At 47.2% G+C, this 23,013-nt stretch overlaps 1 non-coding gene and 2 pseudogenes across 1 annotated transcript; all 3 read left to right on the forward strand.

The window, feature by feature from the left end:
• Positions 1-2,931: 2,931 nt before the first annotated feature.
• Positions 2,932-3,110, forward strand: LOC135918959 (U2 spliceosomal RNA; annotated as a pseudogene).
• A 7,416-nt stretch (positions 3,111-10,526) lies between these two features.
• LOC135918971 (U2 spliceosomal RNA) lies at positions 10,527-10,704 on the forward strand (annotated as a pseudogene).
• Positions 10,705-19,080: 8,376 nt separating this feature from the next.
• LOC135918946 (U2 spliceosomal RNA) lies at positions 19,081-19,266 on the forward strand. Its single transcript, XR_010569833.1, has one exon. It is a non-coding gene; the product is annotated as a U2 spliceosomal RNA (small nuclear RNA).
• Positions 19,267-23,013: the final 3,747 nt, after the last annotated feature.

Raw genomic sequence — 23,013 nt, forward strand, 5'->3', positions numbered from 1 at the left:
CGATTGTTTTGTAATCTCATTCTTTAATTGCACGACGCGAATTGTGCAGCACTTTCTGGAAGTCACGCTGCCGCAGCGAATACACTGGAACCTTCGACGAGTCATGCAGAAAAACCGACGCGCTTGACCAGAAGATCAGATGTTCGACGATGGTCGACTCTGATGCATCTATCTATCATATTGTTTGTGTCCGTAAATTGCGAAATAATAACACGTATAGAGCTGAGTTGAAATTTCGCATTAAGGAGTATAGTAATCGTTAGTGAATTTTTTCTCTTCGGTTTTGCCGTTTGTCTTTTTGTTTCTTGCGCATAGCAAGCGATGCTGTATCTTCGTCTTCCTCTTTCGTCATTGCAGAAAAATCCCAAATTCTAAGGCGTTGTTTACGATCACTTTAATCATGACAATCTAATAATGAGCACTTTTGGTACGACCATGACTTCAACTTCAGGCAGGCGTCTACGGCCCGGAACCGCCTAACAAGAAACACGCCGCCGGATAATTTACCTTGTTTTTAGAAAGACGAGAGACCCTTGCGGCATTTGCTTGACATCGCGTGACTTGCTGACGGCTGCGTGCAGCTCTGCATGCGCGGCCGGGGCGCGAGCTGCGCGTTTCGCTCGCGACAAATTCGTTCCACGTCTGCCATCGGAACCTGGCTGCCAGAACCAGCGCTCCAGAAGATTCGCCCCTTCCATCAGAGCCTGGCCCGCTTCAAGGCATGTCAAGAGCCGCTTCTCGAAAGCGCTACCGGGGACGGAACTTGAAGTCCAAGCGGTCTTTGGACTCGACAAGCGGCGGTCCCACCACCCTGCCGTCCAACATGAAGGCAAACCTTCTGGAACTCTTCGCCCTTCTCAAGATGCAGCTGAAGCCTGACGTTCTCGGAATCGTGACAGAAGCAGCTGCTTCCCAGCACTGTTCGAACGACGACGTGCTGGCTACTCCAGAGACAACGCCGAGCGACAATTGTGCGATGCTCGGTCATCATCGCACAGCACCGTGCCTTGGAGCAGGAAGGAATGCGAGGCAAGTGTGTCGGTGGTGGTTATCGTGAGCCAGCTGCAAGAACTGCTGCACGACAAGGGCCCGTCCCAGGAAGACGACCTGATGGAAGCGCTGAGCCCTTCGCAGGTTGTAGTCGTCGAAGTATACGACACCCTTACTGCCTTCCTGGACCTGTGCCTGGGATGTCTAGTGGTGCGCGAGGGCCTGTACTTGTTTGTGTTTTGCGAGATCCCGTTGGTTACCATTTTTTAAATTTTGCGCTCTCACCTTTTAAATATACTGTCTTCATTTTTACAATCTGCCTGCTTAATTACGTAATAAAATATCCTACCCGACTGCGTTGTATGGAACCACTTTGTTGAAAGTAACGACACGAAAATGCGTAGATTTCCAAGAAGTGATGGCGAGAAACTGTTGATTGATGTTTCCGTTGCAGAAATATTTAGGCTTGTTAGAGACACTCGTTACTAAAAGGGCTAACAAAAGCATTGGCGTTGTACCTGCATGAATGAAATGTTTTATTCGTCATAGTTTAGCAGAGAGAGAAAAAGCTGCAAAATATTAACTTGACACCTGAAGCCTAGAAAACTGGTACAAATATACATCGCCAGGGGCGGCATCGAGTCACAATTTAGCTCAGCATGGAAAGAAGAAATCACATTTCAAATGGACATACGATGTCATATGAAATATTGGGGAGTGCAATGTCTACTACAAGAACTCACACAAAATAGAATGTAAACAAATTGGGTATTGTAAAACTGTTCCTTTGAGTTTTTTGTTACGCGAATGAAATAGTAATATTGCTGCAGATTTTATATTCACATATATAATTACAAAAGCAATAGCAGTGCTGGAAAATAGTAGTTATTGTCCTTTAGTGAATTGGAGCAAACCACGGTGGGTGATCGGCTTTTAATGAGGCAGTGAAAATATTTTTATTTTTGTCATTCTGTATTCGTAAGTAGCTGGCATCTTGAGCCAGGCGTCAAGTGGTATTTCGTCGGGCGACCCTGTTTATATTTCCATAGGCGAACGCTCCTAGCAATATTCCTGTTGGCAGGTAAGTTGAAGCGTGGTCCCCGCATGTCTAAAGGATCTGTGACAACGCCAGAGTGATAAGGTTCGAGGTGTGCACCATGCACATTGCGCAACATTAATGAAATGGGGTGCAGCTGAGGTAGGGGGGTGGCGAAGACGATCTCCTATATAACGGGAGTCAAGGCAAGAAGCACGCAGTATCATCTGCGAACAAGAGAGGAACATTTCCTAGAGTCGTCATCACGAGATGAGGAGCAGAATAATACCAGTCAAATTGCGGGTGAAAAGATCTCGTGTTGGTGTCGTCTATCATAGAAAAGGCATTGGTATTCTTGGGTGGTCAAGAAGCCAAAGCGGAAGATCTTCCGAATTTGTGCAGCCTGGGCCATGGGCTCTTGTGCACATTGGCTGGCCGACGCTGCTACGGCTGGAAGGAATGTGTCCAGTGGCAATGTGAGTTCTTGGCCGAACAATAGAAAAAACGGGGAATTACCAGCCTTGTCGTGGCGTGAAGAATCATATGGAATTGTGACATGTGGTCTAGCCGCATCCCGATCACTGTGTTCAAACGAGACATACTCAAAAAAAATTAAGTGCCATTGCAATCTGTGATTTTGGATGACCAGCGAAGCTATTTAGCACACGACACAGATTTGACATGAGGGACAGGTTACACATAATTCTGAACAAATGTACGGACACATTTACCGGGATTTTTATGTACATACGGTTGGACGATGGGTCCGCCATTCCGAATAATCGGAGGAAACTGGACACGCGTGACATTTCGACGAGACCGCCACCACGTTAGAGCTCAAGGAAAGTAAAATAAATAGGAAGCGCTTGGAACGCCGACAAACACAAGGCGGTGCGAATGTCGACATGGCTGATGAGCAGAAAGTGTACTTTCTTCTTTTGTCAGCTTAATATTTGATACGGATTCAATCTGGACCGAAGATGTTAAGCTTATTTTTGCAAGATGGCGGAGTGCTTGAAGCCTCCTTCACCTCCGCCTCATGTCCGCCCGGTATTGTACTACTTCCAGGATCGGCCCACGGTTCTTGCACGCGAAGAACAAAAATGCACGGAACCGGATCTATCTATCTATCTATCTATCTATCTATCTATCTATCTATCTATCTATCTATCTATCTATCTATCTATCTATCTATCTATCTATCTATCTATCTATCTATCTATCTATCTATCTATCTATCTATCATTTTAACTTTGTCGTCGGACTGTCGTCATGCCATCGTTGTCGCGCTTTCTATGCCGAGCTATTTGGCCGACTTGTGTAGCAATTTGGGCCACTAGGTACGTGTTCATGATTGTGATGCTGTCGGCGTCATTGCATCGTCGTCATTCCAGCTTTGCCAGTCGTTCTCATCGAGCAGTCGTCATCACCCCATCGTTCTCTTGCGAGTGTCGTCGCACTGGCTTCGCAACACAGTCGTCTTCACGTCATTGTTATGCACTTGTCGTCATCGGATTGTCATCATGCCGTTGTCTTTCCGTCGTCGTTGTTATGTCGTCATACAGTCGTCGTCATGCATTCGTTGTTGTAATGCAGTCGCGGTCGTCCCATCGTCGTCATTTCTACTTCGTCATCGGACTAATGTCGTGCAATCATTGTCACACCGTAGACATCATACCGTTGTCGTCAAGCCGTCGTCATCATGCTGTCGCTTTTGCGTATGCTGTCGTTCATGCTGTCGTTTTGCCGAATGCATCCCTTGGACGGTATGCATTCGTCGTAATAGTGTATTCGTTGTTGCATTGAAGACATGCCTTCTGCGTCATTCTATCGCAGTTATGCTTTAGTCATCCAATCATTATGATGCCACCATCTCTATGACAACGTTATCAGACAGTGCCTATGATCTATTCATTGTCATGCCGAGATTAAGGAGGGTGTAAGATTGGGCTCGTTGGTAAAACATGATTTAAAGGTTCATTAACAACGCGACGGCACCAGAGGGGACAAAAGACAGAATAGAGCGCCTACTTGCAACAGCTTATTTTCCTTTCAGAAAGCATCGCCAGGTATATCGTCACAGACTAGCGCACCAACTATGAACAGAAGGTCGCGACAAAACCACACAAAATTCTACCCAGGGATAGCCCGAGGTTGCGCTCACTGACAATGAGGTCATGTAGGCGTCGTGTATGAAGAACCAAAGGCAAAGGCTCTCTCCAAGTCAGGTGTGGTGGATATCGGGATGCAACGGCGTGAATGGCTGCAAGAGAAGGTCCCATCCCACGAGGACGACCTGTTGGAAGCGCTGAGATTTTTGCAGGTTGAGCTAACCCTCGAGGCATACAGCGCCCGGGCTGCTTTTCTGTACAGGCGCCCAGTATTTCGAATGGAACTCCAAGGTCTGTACTCAATTGTTTATAAGGACGGCCCTGTAGAAGATGCATGCAGCTGCACCTTCCTTCTTCAGGGTGGTCTGTCTGCTCCTTCCAGCTAGAGCGGACGCAAGCACGCGGAGTCTGATGACGTCAGACCTCGGTGTGCGCGTGTCACCACGTTGAGCACCTGTGTTTACCAGTCCGCCGTCAGTGGAGAGCATGAAGAGCAAGAAATGCGCAGAATGAAACACTGCTGGTACCAGGCTCTATTACCTCCTTTTCTGTCACAACCTCTGCAGGCGGTACAGGAAACCTGTGATGCTGATGCCCATACCGAGCAACCGAACCTGCCCGGTTCACCGAGTTGGAGCTGGCGCTGCGGAAGATCGACGAAGAGACTGCGAAGTTCAAAGAGAGGCTGGAAACCTACTCTGAGAGTGACGCCAGCGAGGTGCAGGGGCTCCGACTCAAGAGTGACAAGCCAGTCTAGCGAACCTAACAGCACCACCGCTAACTGCGGTGGAGCTAAAGAAGTGTACTGGCAAAAAAAAAAACAAGAAAGACAAAAAGAAGCAATAGCGCATAAGCAAGAATGGGGCAAGCGCTCAGGTTAACCTGCGCTCAGGGGAACCATATTTGATATATCTCTCCGCAATCATGCTGCGAAGTGCGTTCGCGTATTACGCGAACGTGATATTACGCGTATTACGTGATAAGTGAATGAACTTTTGAATTCGCCCCAGTCAGTTAGAGAACCGACCCCAGAGAAAAGGCTACAAAAAAAGTAGCTTAAAGACATCTGGGGCCCGAAAATGGAGGAGTAACTTACGTCAACAGGGTCGGCACAAGGGGACAGGTATGTCGGCAGGTAATGAGGAAATACTATTTCAAAGGGGCGAATATAAAATGTTGGAAAAATAAACATCTGCAACATTATCGCACGCAAAAAGAAACTCAAAGAAATCAGGTACACATGCGCTCACTCTTGTGAGGGGGCCTGCCATAATACTGTATACACTATTTTGACGGGCCCCCTCACTGATAAATTGAGGGAGTCCCTTTTTATTTATTTCATAGCATGTTATGTGGACAGACTTTTTCTAGTCACTCTATCGAAGGTGAAGTGGTGTGGGGGGCGGGGAGGGGGGGGGGGGGGGGTAGGGTGGCTTCTCACTATGGCTCACAGTAAGAACGTAGAAATAATCCTTCTTGAAGCGGCATTTACATACGGCCCTCACCCCTCTGTCGCAGGGCTACGGAAGGGGTCGCTTCGCTCACCTTGGCAGGAGCCCTTCATGTCATGCGTGGTTGGGAAGGTCAGGACAAAAGAACAAGTACAGCTGAAGTCAAAGAAAAAAAAGAAATAATGCAGCAATTATAAAAAATTCCTACACAAGATCTGAACCTGGGACCCAATAATCACGACCCCGACGCTCTTCCGCGGCTCAATAAAGTTTTTCTTTTTTCTTTGATGGTACATATTTCAGACACGCCTGACTCCTTCAGGTAACAAACAGATAAGCGAGCTAAGAACTTTGTTCTTGTTTCACGGCGACGAAGATACATAAATGGAGCGCCATGTTGTTCCTCGTCATTCACACGACGACCAAGCGATCCTGACTCACTACATCGACGTTTATTGGTACAGGCAACCAGCAGGCTCCTAGACTTAGGGGCTCAGTTGACAGCACATTTTTTTTTTCTTTAAATAAAGTTTACTACTACTGCTACTACTTCAAAACGCGCCTCAGGTTGCGGTCAATCTTCACAAGAAAATGAATATTTCAAGTTTTGAAATGAATATTTGTACACTGTAGCACCAAAAAAACTTTACAAAGATTTAATACCGATGTTTTTCAGGCCACCAGTTTCCCGCGTAATACACTCAGGTCTGCCAGGGCAGGATGTACCAGCTCGCATGCGTGAAATGACTTTGTCTCGATCTACGGAAACTCTCTGTTGTTAAATTTACATTCCAAAACATTGCCTGTTAGGAGCTGGCTACGTTCAAGAGACATTTTCCTGGCGGCCATAAATGTTCGCTTGTGTAACGTGCATTAACGATTTGAACAATGTTTTATACACCGCAGGAATGCTATATTATTTTTCGGATTTGCTTCTACCAAATATCCACAAAGTTTTTCATTTCAATTCTCATTCCGCGTGATATCTGGTGGCAACTGACAGTGACGATGCACCCTTTGACATAATTCTACTCATTGAAATACATAGCCGGTAGAAAAAAGAATCGTATGTTTCACAAAAGAGTTTATTTCTGGAAGTGTGGACAGCCCCGACACACCGCACTCCTCGTTATTCCTAAGGCTCGTACCCGACTTTGACGGCCGTTCTCGTCGTTACCGAGCCACCTAATCAAACATCGAGGCATTCTCTTTCTGGGTGCACATCGTGTCCGTTGATGACAACGCTGCATCGAATTCCACTATGGCACCGTCATCATGGCTCGGCCAAGAGGAGCAGCCGCGCCACTCCGCTCGTTCGAATGACCATAGAAGGACACGGTCATCCTGTTGTGCTACATGATCACCTTCAAGTCATTCATTTGTTTAGATTTTGCCTTTCATGGCCGTCTAACACCTCCATGGTTCTGGTTTACATCAATTCAATCTTTCATAGAAAACATGCAATCGTACAGAGCGTCGTCATCTGGCTGCTGTCGTCACACACACGCACTCGCCTTAATTCTATTTCACTGCAATCGCGAGAGATGCACTAATACTAAATTTACACACACACTTGTCAACCTTGTAATGCTTTGCGGAACCCCCAACAATGCTGCATAGCCAGCTGTCGGCCAAATGTTTCGCATAACGTGCGCGTGATCTGAACTGATTCATCCTCTCATTCACAGTGGGTGTGATCTGAACAATTTTGAGAGCGAAGCTCTTATGCGCCCGTTCCTGCGGCGAGCGTCATCGGCATCGTTGGCGTAACACAGCAAACGAGCACAGCGAATGATGAAATGCCGAATGCGGAGCGGGTGATGGAAGAACAAGCCGCCAACGGCAGACGCCAATGAGAGCGACCAGTGACGTGCGTGCGGGAATCTGGTGTCATGCGGTCCCACTCGACCACTCGATGCGTGCCCGTATATCTGATCTCAGCCGGACAGCTCGTTTCGTACTATCGTCTGCTCGCTTGAGCTCTCGCTTCAGTTTGCTCGGTTGCTTGGTTCGTTCTCGATCGCGGTTGTTTTGATTGTCATGATTTGTGATTGTTTTGTAAGCTCATTGTTTGCACGACGCGAATTGTGCAGCACTTTCTGGAAGTCACGCTGCAGCAGCGAATACATTGGAAGCTTCGACGATTCATGCATAAAAACCGACGAGCTTGACCTGGAGATCAGATGTTCGACGATGGTCGACTCTGATGCATCCATCTATCATATTATTTGTGTCCATTAATTGCGAAATGATAACGCGTATAGAGCTGCGTTGAAATTTCGCATTAGGAGGATAGTAATCGTTAGTGAATTTTTTCTCTTCGGTATTGCAGTTCATCTTTTTGCGCATAGCAAGTGATGCTGTATCTTCGTCTTCCTCTTTCATCATTGCAGAAAAATTCCCCATTCTAATGCGTTGTTTACGATCACTTTAATCGTGACAATGTAATAATAAGCACTTTCGGTACGACCATGACTTCAACTTCAGGCAGGCGTCTACGGCGAGGAACCGCCTAACAAGAAACACGCCGACGGATAATTTACCTCATCTTTAAAAAGGCGAGAGACCTTTGCGGCGTTTGCTTGACATCACGTGACTTGCTGACGGCTGCGTGGAGCTCTGCATGCGTGGTCGGTGCGCGAGCTCCGCGGTTAGCTCGTGACAAATTCGTTCTACGTCTGCAATTGGAACCTGGCTGCCGGAACCAGCGCTCCCGAAGATTCGCCCGTTCCATCAGAGCCTGTCCCGCTTCAAGGCATGTCAAGAGTCGCTTCTCGAAAGCGCTACCGGGGACGGAACTTGAAGTCCAAGCGGTCTTTGGACTCGACAAGCGGTGGTCCCACCAGCCTGCCGTCCAACATGAAGGCAAACCTTCTGGAACTCTTCGCCCTTCTTAAGAAGCAGCTGAAGCCTGACGTTCTCGGACTCGTGGCAGAAGCAGCTGCTTCCCAGCACTGTTCAAACGACGACGTGCTGGCTACTGCAGAGACATCGCCGAGCGACAATTGTGCGATGCTCGGTCATCGTCGCATGGCACCGTGCCTTGGAACTGGAAGGAATGCGAGGCAAGTGTATCGGTGGTGGTTATCGTGAGCCAGCTGCAAGAACTGCTGCACGAGAAGGGCCCGTCCCAGGAAGACGACCTGATGGAAGCGCTGAGCCCTTCGCAGGTTGTAGTCGTCGAAGTATACGACACCCTTACCGCCTTCCTGGACCTGTGCCTGGGATGTTTAGTGGTGCACGAGGGCCTGTACTCATTTGTGTTTTGTGAGATCCCGTTGGTTACCAATTTCTTTTTTTAATTTTGCGCTCTCACCTTTCAAATATACTGTCTTCATTTTTAGAATCTGCCTGCTTATTTACGTAATAAAATATCCTACCCGAGTGCGTTGTATGGAACCACTTTCTTGAAAGTAACAACACGATAATGCGTGGATTTCCAAGAAGTGATGCCGAGAAACTGTTGAGTGATGTTTCCGTTGCAGAAATATTTAGGTTTGTTAGAGACACTCGTTCCTAAAAGGGGCTAACAAAAGCATTGGCGTTGTAGCTGCATGAATGAAATGATTTATTCGTCATAGTTTAGCAGAGAGAGAAAAAGCTGCAACAAATTACCTTGACTCCTAAAGCCTAGAAAACTGGTACAAATATATATCGCCAGGGGCGGCATCGAGTTACAATTTAGCTCAGCATGGAAAGAAGAAATCACATTTCAAATGGACATAAGATGTCATATGAAATATTGGGGAGTGCAATGTCTACTACAAGAACTCACACAAAATAGAATGCAAACAAATTGGGTATTGTAAAAATGTTCCTTTGAGTTTTTTGTTACGCGAATGAAATTGTAATATTGCTGTAGATTTGATATTCACATATATAATTACAAAAGCAATAGCAGCGCTGGAAAATAGCAGTTATTGTCCTTTAGTGAATTGGAGCAAACAACGGTGGGGGATCGGCCTTTAATGTGGCAGTGAAAATATTTATACTTTTATTATTCTGTAGTGGTAAGTAGCTGGCAGCTTGAGCCAGGTGTCAAGTGGTATTTCGTCGGGCGACCCTGTTTATATTTCCATAGGCGAACGCTCCTAGCAATATTCCTGTTGGCAGGTAAGTTGAAGCGTGGTCCCCGCATGTCTAAAGGATCTGTGACAACGCCAGAGTGATAAGGTTCGAGGTGTGCACCATGCACATTGCGCAACATTAATGAAATGGGGTGCAGCTGAGGTAGGGGGGTGGCGAAGACGATCTCCTATATAACGGGAGTCAAGGCAAGAAGCACGCAGTATCATCTGCGCACGAGAGAGGAACATTTCCTAGAATCCATCGTGACGAGATCAGGACCAGAATAATACCAGTCCAATTGCGGGTGAAAAGATCTCGTCTTGGTGTCGTCTATCATAGAATAGGCATTGGTTTTCTTGAGAGGTCAAGAAGCCAATGCGGAAGATCTTCCGAGTTTGTGCAGCCTGTGCCATGGGCTCTTGTGCACATTGGCTGGCCGACGCTGCTACGGCTGGAAGGAATGTGTCCAGTGGCAACGTGAGTTCCTGTCCGAACAATAGAAAAAGCGGGGAATTACCAGCCGTGTCGCGGCATGAAGAATTGTATGGAATTGTGACATATAGTTAACCTGCATCCAAATCACTGTGGTCAGACCAGACATACCCAAGAAATTAAGTGCCATTCCTCTCTTTGAATGTGGATGACCAGGGAAGCTATTTAGCACACGACACAGATGTGACATGAGGGACAGGTTACACATAATTCTGAACAAATTTACGAACACATTTATCCTGGTTTTGATGTGCATACGCTAGGACGACAGACACGCGTGACATTTCGACGAGACCACCACCACGGGAGAGCGCAAAGAAAGTAAAACAGATAGCAAGCACTTGGAACGCCCACAAACACAAGGCGGTGCGAATGTCGACATGGCCGATGAGGCAGAAAGTGTAGTATCTTCTTTTGTCAGCTTAATATTTGATACGGATTCGATTGGACCGAAGATAAACTTATTTTTGCGAGTGGGCGGAGTGCTTGAAGCCTCCTTCACCTCCGCCTCATGTCCGCCCCGTATCGCACTACTTCCGGGATCGGCCCATGGTTCTTGCACGCGAAGAACAAAAATGCACCGAACCGGATCTATCTATCTATCTATCTATCTATCTATCTATCTATCTATCTATCTATCTATCTATCTATCTATCTATCTATCTATCTATCTATCTATCTATCTATCTATCTATCACTACAACCTTGTCTTCTGACTGTCGTCATGCCATCGTCCTCGCGCCTTCTACGCCGAGCTAGCGGGCCGACTTGTGTAGCAGTTTGGGCCACTAGGTAAGTGTTCGTGGTTGTTTATGCTGTTGTGGTCATTGCAACGTCGTGATTCCAGCTTTGTCAGTCACTCTCCTCGAGCCGTCGTCGTCACCCCCATCGTTCTCTTGCCACTGCCGTCGCACAGGCTTCGTGAGCCAGCGGCGTTTTCGTAATTGTCTTTATGCGCTCGTCGTCATCGGATTGTCATCATGCCCTTGGCAGGCCGTCGTCGTTGTTGTGTCGTCGTCATATCGTAGTTGTCATGCGTTCGCTGTCGTGATGCTGTCGCGTTCGTTCCAGCATCGTCATTTGAACTTCGTCGTCGGTGACTTGTCATGCCATCATTGCCACACCGTAGTCATCATGCCATTGTGATCAAGCCGTCGTCTTAACGCTGTCGTTTACATCAGTTTACATCAGTTCATAGAAACCGTGCAATCGTACAGAGCGTCGTCATCTTGCTGCTGTCGTCACACAAACGCACTCTCCTGAGTTATATTTCACTGCAATCGCGAGCCACGCGTTAACGCTCGATTTCCACACACACTGGTCAACCTTGTCGCGCCTTGCGGAACCTCCAACAATGCTGCATGGCCAGCTATTGCCCAAGGGCTTCGCGTAACGTAGATTCCCACATTGCGCGTGATCTGAACAATTTTGAGAGCGCAGCCCTTGGGCGCTCGTTCCTACGGCGCACGTCGAAGGGATCAGTGGCGTAACCCAGTGAACGAGCACAGCGAATGAAGAGAAAGCGAATGCGGAGCGGTAGACATGAGCCGCGAACGGCGGAGGCCAATGAGAGCGACCGCTTCAGCGACGTGCGAGCGGGAATCTGGTGTCATGCGGTTGCACCCCATCACTCGATGCGCACTCGTGTCTGGGTCGTTTCGTACTGTTAAAAAATTAAATTATGGGGTTTTACGTGCCAAAACCACTTTCTGATTATGAGGCACGCCGTAGTGGAGGACTCCGGAAATTTTGACCACCTGGAGTTCTTTAACGTGCACCTAAATCTAAGCACACGGGTGTTTTCGCATTTCGCCCCCACCGAAATGCGGCCGCCGTGGCCGGGATTCGATCCCGCGACCTCGTGCTCAGCGGCCCAACACTTTTGTACTATCCTCTGCTCGCTTCAGCTCTCGCTTCACTTTGTTTGGTTAGCTTGGTTCGTTCTCGTTCGCGGTTGTTTCGATTGTCATGGTGTGCAATTGCTTTCTAATCTGATTGTATCCACGACGCGAATGGTATAGCACTTTCTGGAAGGTACGCGGCACCAGTGATTTCACTGGAACCTTCGACGAGTCATGTATAAAAGCCTACGCTTGACTTGCACGCCGACTCTGCTACATGTCTCTATCGTATTAGTTCTGTCAATATATTGCGAAATGATAACACGTATAGAGCTGCATTTAAATTTAGCATTAAGGAGTATAGTAATGGTCAGTGAATTTTTCTATCTTCGTTTTTGCAGTTTTTCAATTTGTTTCTTGCGCATAGCAAGTGATGCTGTATCTTAGTCTTCCTTTTTCATTGTTGCGTGAAAATTCCCCACTGTAATGCGTCGTTTCCGATCACTTTAATCGTGAAAATGTAATAAATAATTATTTTTGGTACGACCACGACTTCAATTTCAGGCCGGCGTGTACGAACCAGAACCGTCCAACAAGAAACACGCAGACGGAATTTACGTTATCTTTAAGAAGACGCGAGATCCTTGCGGCGTTGTTTGACATCGCGTGAATTGCTGGCCTCGTCGATGTTTGCATGCGCGGTCCGGGCGCGAGCTTCGGGTTTCGCTCGCGATAAATTCGTTCCACGTCTGCCATCCGAACCTGGCTGTCATAACCAGCGCTCCCGAAGATTCGCCCGTTCCATCAAAGCCTAACCACCTTCAAGGCATGTCAAGCGCCGCTTCTCGACAGCGCTACCGGAAACGGAACTTCAAGTCCAAGCGGTCTCTCGGCTCGACAAGTGGCCGTCCCACCAGCTTGCCGTCCAACATGAAGGCAAACCTTCCGGAACTGGTCGCCCTTCTGAAGAAGCAGCTGAAGCCTGACGTTCCCGGAATGGTGACAGAAGCAGCTGCTTCACAGCACTGTTCGATCGACGACATTGTGTCAGCTCGAGAGAGAACGCCGAGCGACAATTGTGCGATGCTCGATCATCGCACAACACCAAGCCTTACAACGGGACGGAATGCGAGGCAAGTGCGTCCATAACGGATTTCGTGAGCCAGCTGCAAGAACTGCTGCAGGAGAAGAGCCCGTCCCAGCAAGAGTACCTAATGGAAGCGCTGAGCAGTTCGCAGGCTCTAGTCGTCGAAGTGTACGGCTCCCTAACTGGCTTTCTGGACTGGTGCCCGGGATTTCGAGTGGTTTACGAGTGCCTGTACTTCTTTGTGTTTTACGAGGATGCCTGTGGCTACTAATTTGTTATTTAGTTTTGTGCTCACATTTAAATGTACTGTCTTCATTTTTACAATCTGCTATATTATTTATGTAATAAATTATTCTGCACGATTGTGTAGTATGCAACCACTTTCTTGAAAGTAACCACACAAAAATGCGTAGATTTGCAGAAAGTGATGCCGAGAAACTGTGGAGTGATGTTTTCGTTGCAGAAATATTCTGGCTAGCACCGTTCTAGGGAACCGCGTCACTAAAAGGGCTAAGAAAAGCATTCGCTCTCCAGCTACGTGAACAAACATTGAATATAGATGTTTTTCCGGCCACCAGTTCCCCGCGTAAGATACTCAGGTCTGCCAGGGCAAGATGTACCAGCGCGCGTTCGTGAAGTGACTCTGCCTCGGTTTACAAAAGCTCTTTGTTTTTAAATTTACATTATAAACCTTCCCTGTCAGGAGCTGGCTACGTTCAAGAGACATTTTCTTGATGGCCATAAATGTTTGCTTGTTTTACGTACAATAAACATGTGAACATTCTTTATCATTTTTTAAACATTTTAACATTTTTAACATTTAACATTGTTTAACATTTAATGTCGATGTCGTTCCGGCCACCAATTTCCGCGAAAATGCCGTATTGTCGCGATTCTAAGCACCCCCAGATTCTAAGCACCCCCTCCTCTATTTTCGGTAAAAAGTTAGGAAAGGAGTTTGCATGCGAATCTAAGCACCCCCCCCCCCCCTTGTCAGAAAGAGCGCGCAGCCAAGGCCGCCAAACGCGCTTGCTCACTCTGGAATCATTTCTCGGCGGACCTGCAGGCACGCAGTCGATGCTTCTGTTGGACGCGTTTTCCGGCCATCTGACCCCGGAGGTAAAGCCCCAGCTTTGGAACATCAATAGTGACGTGGTTGTGATTCCGGGTGGCATGACGCCAGTGCTGCAACCCCTCGACGTTTCAGTCAACAAGCCCTTCAACGCCAATCTCCAACAGGAGTACGAATAGTAGGTGCGAAACCCTGACCGGAAGAAGACGCCGACGGGAAAGCTACAGAAAGCGTCCCCATCAACCATCGCAAAGTGGATTTAGGGCGCATGGAGAGGGTCCATGTGCACGTTGTGGTCAAATCATTTAAGAAGTGTTCGATCACAAACAACTTCGACGCAACGGAAGACGACCTGCTGTGGGATACCGAGAGCAGCGGTTCAAGCGGTGCGACGAACTCGAGTGGCAGTGATAGTGACTGAGCATCTTACACAAGCGGTGGGTTCAGTGTCTGCATAGATATTTCTTTTGAATGTTTGCAAAATAAGGTGTTATTTCTCGCACCCATCTCGTCGTGATGTTACAGCGAAAAGAGGGAAGGGGGAGTCATTCTAGATTTTTCGAATCTAAGCATCCCCCTCCCCCCCCCCCACCACACACACTTTGGGCATCGCGATCGTAGAAAAAAGGGGGTGCTTAGAATCGAGTAAATATGGTACTCAAGTATGCCAGGGTACGATGTACCAGCTCGCATGCGTGACATGACTTTGTCTCGGTCTACGGAAACTCTGTGTTCTTAAATTTACATTCCAAAACATTGCCTGTTAGGAGCTGGCTACATGCGAGAGACATTTTCCTGACGGCCATAAATGTTCGCTTGTGTAACGTGCATTAACGATTTGAACAATGTTTTATACACCGCAGGGATGCTATATTATTTTTCGGATTTGCTTCTACCAAATGTACATAAAGTTTTTCATTTCAATTCTCATTCCGCGTGATATCTGGTAACAACTGACAGTGACGATGTACCCTTTGACATATTTCTGCTCGTTGGAATACATAGCCGGTAGAAAAAAAATCGGATGTTTCCCACCAGAGTTTATCTCTGGGCGACTGGACAGCCCCGGCACACCGCACTCCTCGTTCTCCCTAGGGCTCGTACCAGACTTTGACGGCCGTTCTCGTCGTTACCGAGCCACCTAATCAAACATCGAGGCATGCTCTTTCTGGGTGCACATCGTGTCCGTTTACGACAACGCTGCATCGAATTACACTATGGCACCGTCATGATAGCTCAGCCAAGAGGAGGAGCCGCGGCACTCCGCTCGTTCGAATGACCATAGAAGGACACGGTCATGATGATGTGCTACATGATCGCCTTCAAGTCATTCATTTGTTTAGATTTTGCCTTTCACGGCCATCTACCACCTCCATGGTTCTGGTTTGCATCAATTCAATCTTTCATAGAAATCGTGCAATCGTACAGAGCGTCGTCATCTGGCTGCTGTCGTCACACATTTATATTTCACTGCAATCACTAGACATGCACTTACACTAAATTTACACACACACTTGTCAACCTTATAATGCTTTGCGAAACAGTGCTGCATAGCCAGCTGTCGGCCAAATGTTTCGCATAACGTGCGTGTGATCTGAACAATTTTGAGAGCGAAGCTCTTTTGCGCCCGTTCCTACGGTGAGCGTCGTCGGCATCGTTGGCGTAACACAGCTAACGAGCACAGCAAATGATGAAATAGCGAATGCGGAGCGGCAGATGGAAGACGCAAGCCGCGATCGGCAGGGGCCAATGACAGCGACCAGTGATGTGCGTGCGGGAATCTGGTGTCATGCGGTCCCACTCGACCACTCGATGCGTGCTCGTATATCTGATCTCAGCCGGACAGCTCGTTTCGTACTATCGTCTGCTCGCTTGAGCTCTCGCTTCAGTTTGCTCGGTTAGCCTGGTTCGTTCTCCTTCGCGGTTGTTTCGATTGTCATGGTTTGCGATTGTTTTGTAATCTCATTCTTTGCACGACGCGAATTGTACAGCACTTTCTGAAAGTCACGCTGCAGCAGCGAATGCACTGGAACCTTGGACGAGTCATGTATAAAAACCGACGCGCTTGACCCGGAGATCAGATGTTCGAGGATGGTCGACTCTGATGCATCTATCTATCATAATCTTTGTGTCCATAAATTGCGAAATGATAACACGTATTGAGCTGCGTTGAAATTTCGCATGAGGAGTATAGTAATCGCTAGTGAATTTTTTCTCTTCAGGTTTGCAGTTTCTTTTTGTTTCTTGCGCATAGCAAGCGATGCTGTATCTTCGTCTTTCTCTTTCATCCCTGCAGAAAAATTCCCCATTCCAATGCGTTGTTTACGATCACTTAAATGTAATAAATGTAATTACACTTAAATGTAATAATAAGTACTTTAGGTATGACCACGACTTCAGCTTCAGGCAGGCGTTTACGGCCCGGAACCGCCTAACAAGAAACACGCCGATGGATAATTTACCTTATTTTTAAAAAGACGCGAAATCTTTATGGCGTTTGTTTGAGATCGCGTGACTTGCTGGCCTCGTGGAGGTTTGCATGCGTGGTCGGGGCGCGAGCTGCGCGTTTCGCTCGTGACAAATTCGTTCCACGTCTGCCATCGGAACCTGGCTGCCGGAACCAGCACTCCCGAAGATTCGCCCGTTCCATCAGAGCCTGTCCCGCTTCAAGGCATGTCAAGAGCCGCTTCTCGAAAGCGCTACCGGGGACGGAACTTGAAGTCCAAGCGGTCTTTGGACTCGACTAGCGGCCGTCCCACCAGCTTGCCGTCCAACATGAAGGCAAACCTTCTGGAACTCTTCGCCCTTCTCAAGATGCAGCTGAAGCCTGGCGTTCTCGGAATCGTGGCAGAAGCAGCTGCTTCCCAGCACTGTTCAAACGACGACGTGCTGGCTACTCCAGAGACAATGCCGAGCGACAATTGCGCGATGCTCGGCCACCGTCGCATGGCACCGTGCCTTGGAACGGGAAGGAATGCGAAGCAAGTGTGTAGGTGGTGGTTATCGTGAAACAACTGCAAGAACTGCTGCACGAGAAGGGCCCCTCCGAGGAAGACGACCATATGGAAGCGCTGGGCACTTCGCAGGCTCCTGTCTTCGAAGTATACGGCACCCTTACTGCCTTTCTGGACTAGCGCCTGGGATTTCGAGTGGTGCACGACGGCCCGTGCTCGTTTGTGTTTTGCGAGGACGCCAGCGGTTAGCAATTTCTTTTTAATTTTTGCGCTCTCCCCATTTAAATGTACTGTCTTCGTTTTCACAATCTGCCTGTTTCTTTACGTAATAAATTATTCTACCCGAGTGCGTTGTATGCAACCACTTTCTTGAAAGTAACAGCACGAAAATGCGTGAATTTCAAGAAGTGATGCTGAGAAACTGTTGAGTGATGTTTCCGTTGCGGAAATATTTGATGTTTCCGTTTGTGATATTTCCGCAACGGAAACATATTTCCGTTGCGGAAATATGTTTCCGTTGCGGAAACTCGTTGCTGAAAGGGCTAAGAATAGCATTGGCATTGTAGCTGCATGAGTGAAATCTTTTATTCATCATAGTCTAGCAGAGAGAGAAAGCTTCAAAAAATTAGCTTGGACACCTGAAGCCAAGAAAACTAGTACAAATATACACCGACAGGGGCGGCATCGAGTCGCAGTTTATCTCAGCATGAAAAGACGAAATCACATTTCAAATGGACATAAGATGCCATATGAAATATTGGGGAGTGAAATATGTACTACAAAAACTCACAAAAAAAGAGAATGTAAACATATTGGGTATTGTAAACCTATTTCTTTGAGTTTGTTGTTACGCCAATGAAAAAGTAATATTGCTGTAGGTTTTATGTTCCCATATATAATTACGAAAGCAATAGCAGTGCTGGAAAATAGTAGTTATTGCCATTTAGTGAATTGGAGCAACCCACTGTGGGAGATCGGCCTTTATTCAGGCAGTGAAAATATTTTTATTTTTATCAATTTGTATAGGTAAGTAGCTGGCCTCTTGAGCCAGGCGTCAAGTGGTATTTCGTCGTGCGACCCGGTTCATATTTCAATAGGTGAACGCTCGTAGCAATATTCCTGTTGGCAGGTAAGTTGAAGCGTGGTCCCCGCATGTCTAAAGGATCCGTGACAACGCCAGAGTGATAAGGTTCGAGGCGTGCACCATGCACATTGCACAATATTACCGAAATGTGGCGCAGCTGAGGTAGTGAGGGTGGCGAAGACGATCTCATATACAACGGGAGTCAAGGTATGAAGCACGCGGTATCATCTGCGTACGGGAGAGGGACATTTCCTAGAGTCCATCGTTACGAGATGAGGAGCAGAATAATACCAGTCAAATTGCGGGTGAAAAGATCTCGTCATGGTGTCGTCTATCATAGAAAGGCATTGGTTTTCTTGAGAGGTCAAGAAGCCAATGCGGAAGACCTTCCGAGGTTGTGCAGCCTGGGCCATAGGCTCTTGTGCACATTGGCAGGCCGACGCTGCTGCGGCTGGAAGGAATGTGTCCAGTGGTAGTGTGAGTTCTTGGCCGAACAACAGAAAAAGCGGGGAATTACCAGCCGTGTCGTGGCATGAAGAATTATATGTGACATATGGTTAACCTGCATCCAAATCACTGTGGTCAGACTAGACATACCCAAGAAATTAAGTGCCATTCCTCTCTTTGAATGTGGATGACCAGCGAAGCTATTTAGCACACGACACAGAGGTGACATGACAGAGAAGTGACACATAATTCTGAACAAATGTACGCACACATTTATCCTGATTTTGATGTGCATACGCTAGGACGACGATACTGCCATTCCGAATAGTAGGAGGAAACTAGACATGCGTGACATTTCGACGAGACCGCCACCACGGAAGAGCGGAAGCAAAGGAATGTAGACAGCAAGCTCTTGGAACGTCGACAAATAGAGGGCGGTGCGAACGTAGACATGGGCGACGCGGGTCGAAGTGTGGTATCTGCTTTTATCAGCTGAATATTTGATGCGGATTCCATTTTTACCTAATATATTAAACTTATTCTTGCAAGTTGGCGGAGTGCTTGAAGCCTGCTTCAGCTCCGCCGCATGTCCGCCCGGTATTGCACTATATTTCCGGGATCGACCCACGTTTCCTGCACGCGTACAACAAAAATGCCCCGAACCGGATCTAATCTATCTATCTATCTATCTATCTATCTATCTATCTATCTATCTATCTATCTATCTATCTATCTATCTATCTATCTATCTATCTATCTATCTATCTATCTATCTATCTATCTATCTATCTATCTATCTATCTATCTATCTATCTATCTATCTATGCGCCTTCCACGCCGAGCTAGTGGGCCGACTTGTGTAGAAGTTTGGGCCACTAGGTAAGTCTTCGTGCTTGTTTATGCTGTCGTGGTCGTAGCATCATCGTGATTCCAGCTTTGTCATTCACTCTCGTCGAGTCATCGTCGTCACCCTATCGTTCTCTTGCCATTGTCGTCGCACAGACTTCGTGAAACAGCGGCGTTTTCGTAATTGTCGTTATGCACTCGTCGTCATCGGATTGTCATCATGCCGTTGTCAAGCCATCGTCATTGTTGTGTCGTCGTCATATCGTCGTGGTCATGCATTCGTTGCCGTGATGCTGTCGCGGTCGTCCCAGCATCGTCATTTGAACTTCGTCGTCGGTCACTTGTCATTCCATCATTGCCACACCGTAGTCATCATGTCAATGTCATCAAGCCGTCGTCTTAACGCTGTCGTATACATCAGTTTACACCAGTTCATAGAAACCATGCAATCGTACAGAGCGTCGTCATCTTGCTGCTGTCGTCACACACACGCACTCTCCTTAATTATATTTCGCTGCAGTCGCGAGACACGCGTTAACGCTCGATTTCCACACACACTGGTCAACCTTGTAACGCCTTGCGGAACCCCCAACAATGCTGCATAGCCAGCTGTTGGCCAAATGCTTCGCATAACGTAGATTCCCACATTGCGTGTGATCTGAACAATTTTGAGAGCGCAGCCCTTGGGCGCCCGTTCCTGCGGCGTGCATCGTCGGCCTTGGTGGCGTAACCCAGTGAACAAACACAGCGAATGAAGAAAAAGCGAATGCGAAGCGGGAGGGTGGAAGGCGCGAGTTGCGAACGGAGGAGTCTAATGAGAGCGACTCATTAGGTGTTGTATACTGTTGCCTGCTCGCTTCAGCTCTCGCTTCAGTTTGTTTGGTTAGCTTGGTTCGTTCTCGTTCGTGGTTGTTTCGATTGTCATGGTTTGCAATTGTTTTGTAATCGGATTGTATGCACGACGCGAATAGTATAGCACTTTCTGGGAGGTACGCGGCACCAGTGATTGCACTGGAACCTTCGATGAGTCATGTATAAAAGCCGACGGGCTTGACCTGCAGATCAGATTTCCGACGATGGCGGACTCTGCTACATGTCTCCATGATATTCTTTTTGTCAATACATTGCAAAATGATAACACGTATAGAGTTGCGTTTAAATTTAGGATTGAGGAGTATGGTAATCGCCAATGAATTTCGCATCTTCGTTTTTGCAGTTTTTCAATTCGTTTCTGCGCATAGCAAGCGATTAGGTATCTTCGTTTTCCTCTTTCATCATTACGGGAAAGTTCTCCACTCTATTGCGCCGTTTATCGTAACTTTGATGTTGAGAATGTAATAATTAAGTATTTTTGAAACGGACCACGACTTCAATTTCAGGCAGGCGTCTACGACCCAGAACCGTCCAACAAGAAACACGCAGACGGAATTTACCTTATCTTTAAAAAGACGCGAGATCCTTGCGGCGTTGTTTGACATCGCGTGACTTGCTGGCCTCGTGGATGTTTGCGTGCACGGTCCGGGCGCGAGCGGCGCGTTCCGCTCGTGACAAATTCGTTCCACGTCTGCCATCGGAACCTGGCTGCCAGAACCAGCGCTCCCGAAGATTCGCACCTTCCATCAGAGCCTGGCGCGCTTCAAGGCATGTCAAGAGCCGCTTCTCGAAAGCGCTACCGGGGACGGAACTTGAAGTCCAAGCGGTCTTTGGACTCGACAAGCGGCGGTCCCACCAGCTTGCCGTCAAACATGAAGGCAAACCTTCTGGAACTCTTCGCCCTTCTCAAGATGCAGCTGAAGCCTGGCGTTCCCGGAGTCGTGACAGAAGCAGCTGCTTCCCAGCACTGTTCGAACGACGACGTTGTCTCGCCTCCCGGGACAATTCCGAGCGACAATTGTGGAATGCTAGGTCGTCTTCACATACCGTGCCTTGGAACAGGAAGGAATGCGAGGCAAGTGTGTCCATTGCTGATATCGTGAGGCAGCTGCAAGAACTGCTGCACAAGAAGGGCCCCTCCCAGGAAGACGACCTGATGGAAGCGCTGAGCACTTCGCAGGCTCCTGTCTTCGAAGTATACGGCACCCTCACTGCCTTTCTGGACTAGCGCCTGGGATTTCGAGTGGTGCACGAGGGCCCGTACTTGTTTGTGTTTTGCGAGGACACCATGGATTAGCAATTTCTTTTTAATTTTTGCGCTCTCACCATTTAAATGTACTGTCTTTGTTTTCACAATCTGCCAGGTTATTTATGTAATAAATTATTCATCCCGATTTTGTAGCATGTAACCTCTTTCTTGAAAGTAACAGCACGAAAATGCGTGCGTTTGCAAGAAGGGATGCCGAGAAACTGTTGATTGGTGTTTCCGTTGCAGAAATATTTAGGCTAGCACCGATTTAGAGAAACGCGTCCCTAAAAGGGCTAAGAAAGCATTGGCGTTGTAGCTACTTGAATGAAATGTTTTATTCGTCCCAGTCTAGTAGACAAAGAAAAATCTACAAAATTTAGCTTGACATCTGAAGCCTACTAAACTAGTACAAATATATATCGACAGAGGTGGCATGGAGTCACAATTTATCTCAGCATGCAAAGATGAAATAACATTTGAGAAGGACGTATGATGTAATATGAAATATTTGGTAGTGAAATATAGTACGAAATCTCACGCAAAAGAAAATGTAAACAAAATGGGGTATTGTAAAAACTCTATTCCTTCGAGCTTGTTGTTACGCGAATGAAATGGTAATATTGCTGTAGATTACATATTTACATTATGTATTTACAAAACAATAGCGGCGCTGGAAAATGATTGTTATTGCCCTTTATTGAAATGGAGCAACCCACTGTGGGGGATCGGCCTTGAATCAGGCAGTGAAAATATTTCTATTTTTATCATTTAGTAGTGATGAGTAGCTGGCAGCTCGAGCCAGGTGTCGAGCGGTATTTCGTCGGGCGAGCGTGTTCATCTTTTGAAAGGCGAACGCTCGTTTTAAAAGGCGAACGCTTATCCCTGCTGGCAGATAGATCGAAGCGTGGTCCTGGCACGTCTAAAGGATCTGTGACAAGGGCAGAGTGATAAGGCTTGAGGTGTGCGACATGCAAATTGCACAATATTACGGAAATGTGCAGATGAGGTAGTGGGAGCGGCGGAAACGATCTCATGTGCAACGAGGGTCACACCTATCTGTGGTTGGCATCCAACACCGACGCGATGGCCAACTTTAAGAACAGAATGGAATTTGCGAACGCTAACACTGACCCAATTACTCCTTTTCAAGTTCCACGGCCCCACATCATAATTGTTGGGGCGCCAACGTGCTCTATATTTCATTATTGGGGCATTCCGCTTTTCCTTTGTTTTCAGATTGTCTTGGAAGGTGCTTGAGTAAGTCTTCCCTTCGTTTACACGCCAAAGTATTTCTATTGCTTACACACACACACACACACACACACACACACACACACACACACATATATATATATATATATATATATAGATATAGATATAGATATAGATATATATGTATATATAACCACGTA

Source organism: Dermacentor albipictus, chromosome 2, assembly GCF_038994185.2.
Source record: "Dermacentor albipictus isolate Rhodes 1998 colony chromosome 2, USDA_Dalb.pri_finalv2, whole genome shotgun sequence".
Lineage (NCBI taxonomy): Eukaryota > Metazoa > Arthropoda > Arachnida > Ixodida > Ixodidae > Dermacentor > Dermacentor albipictus.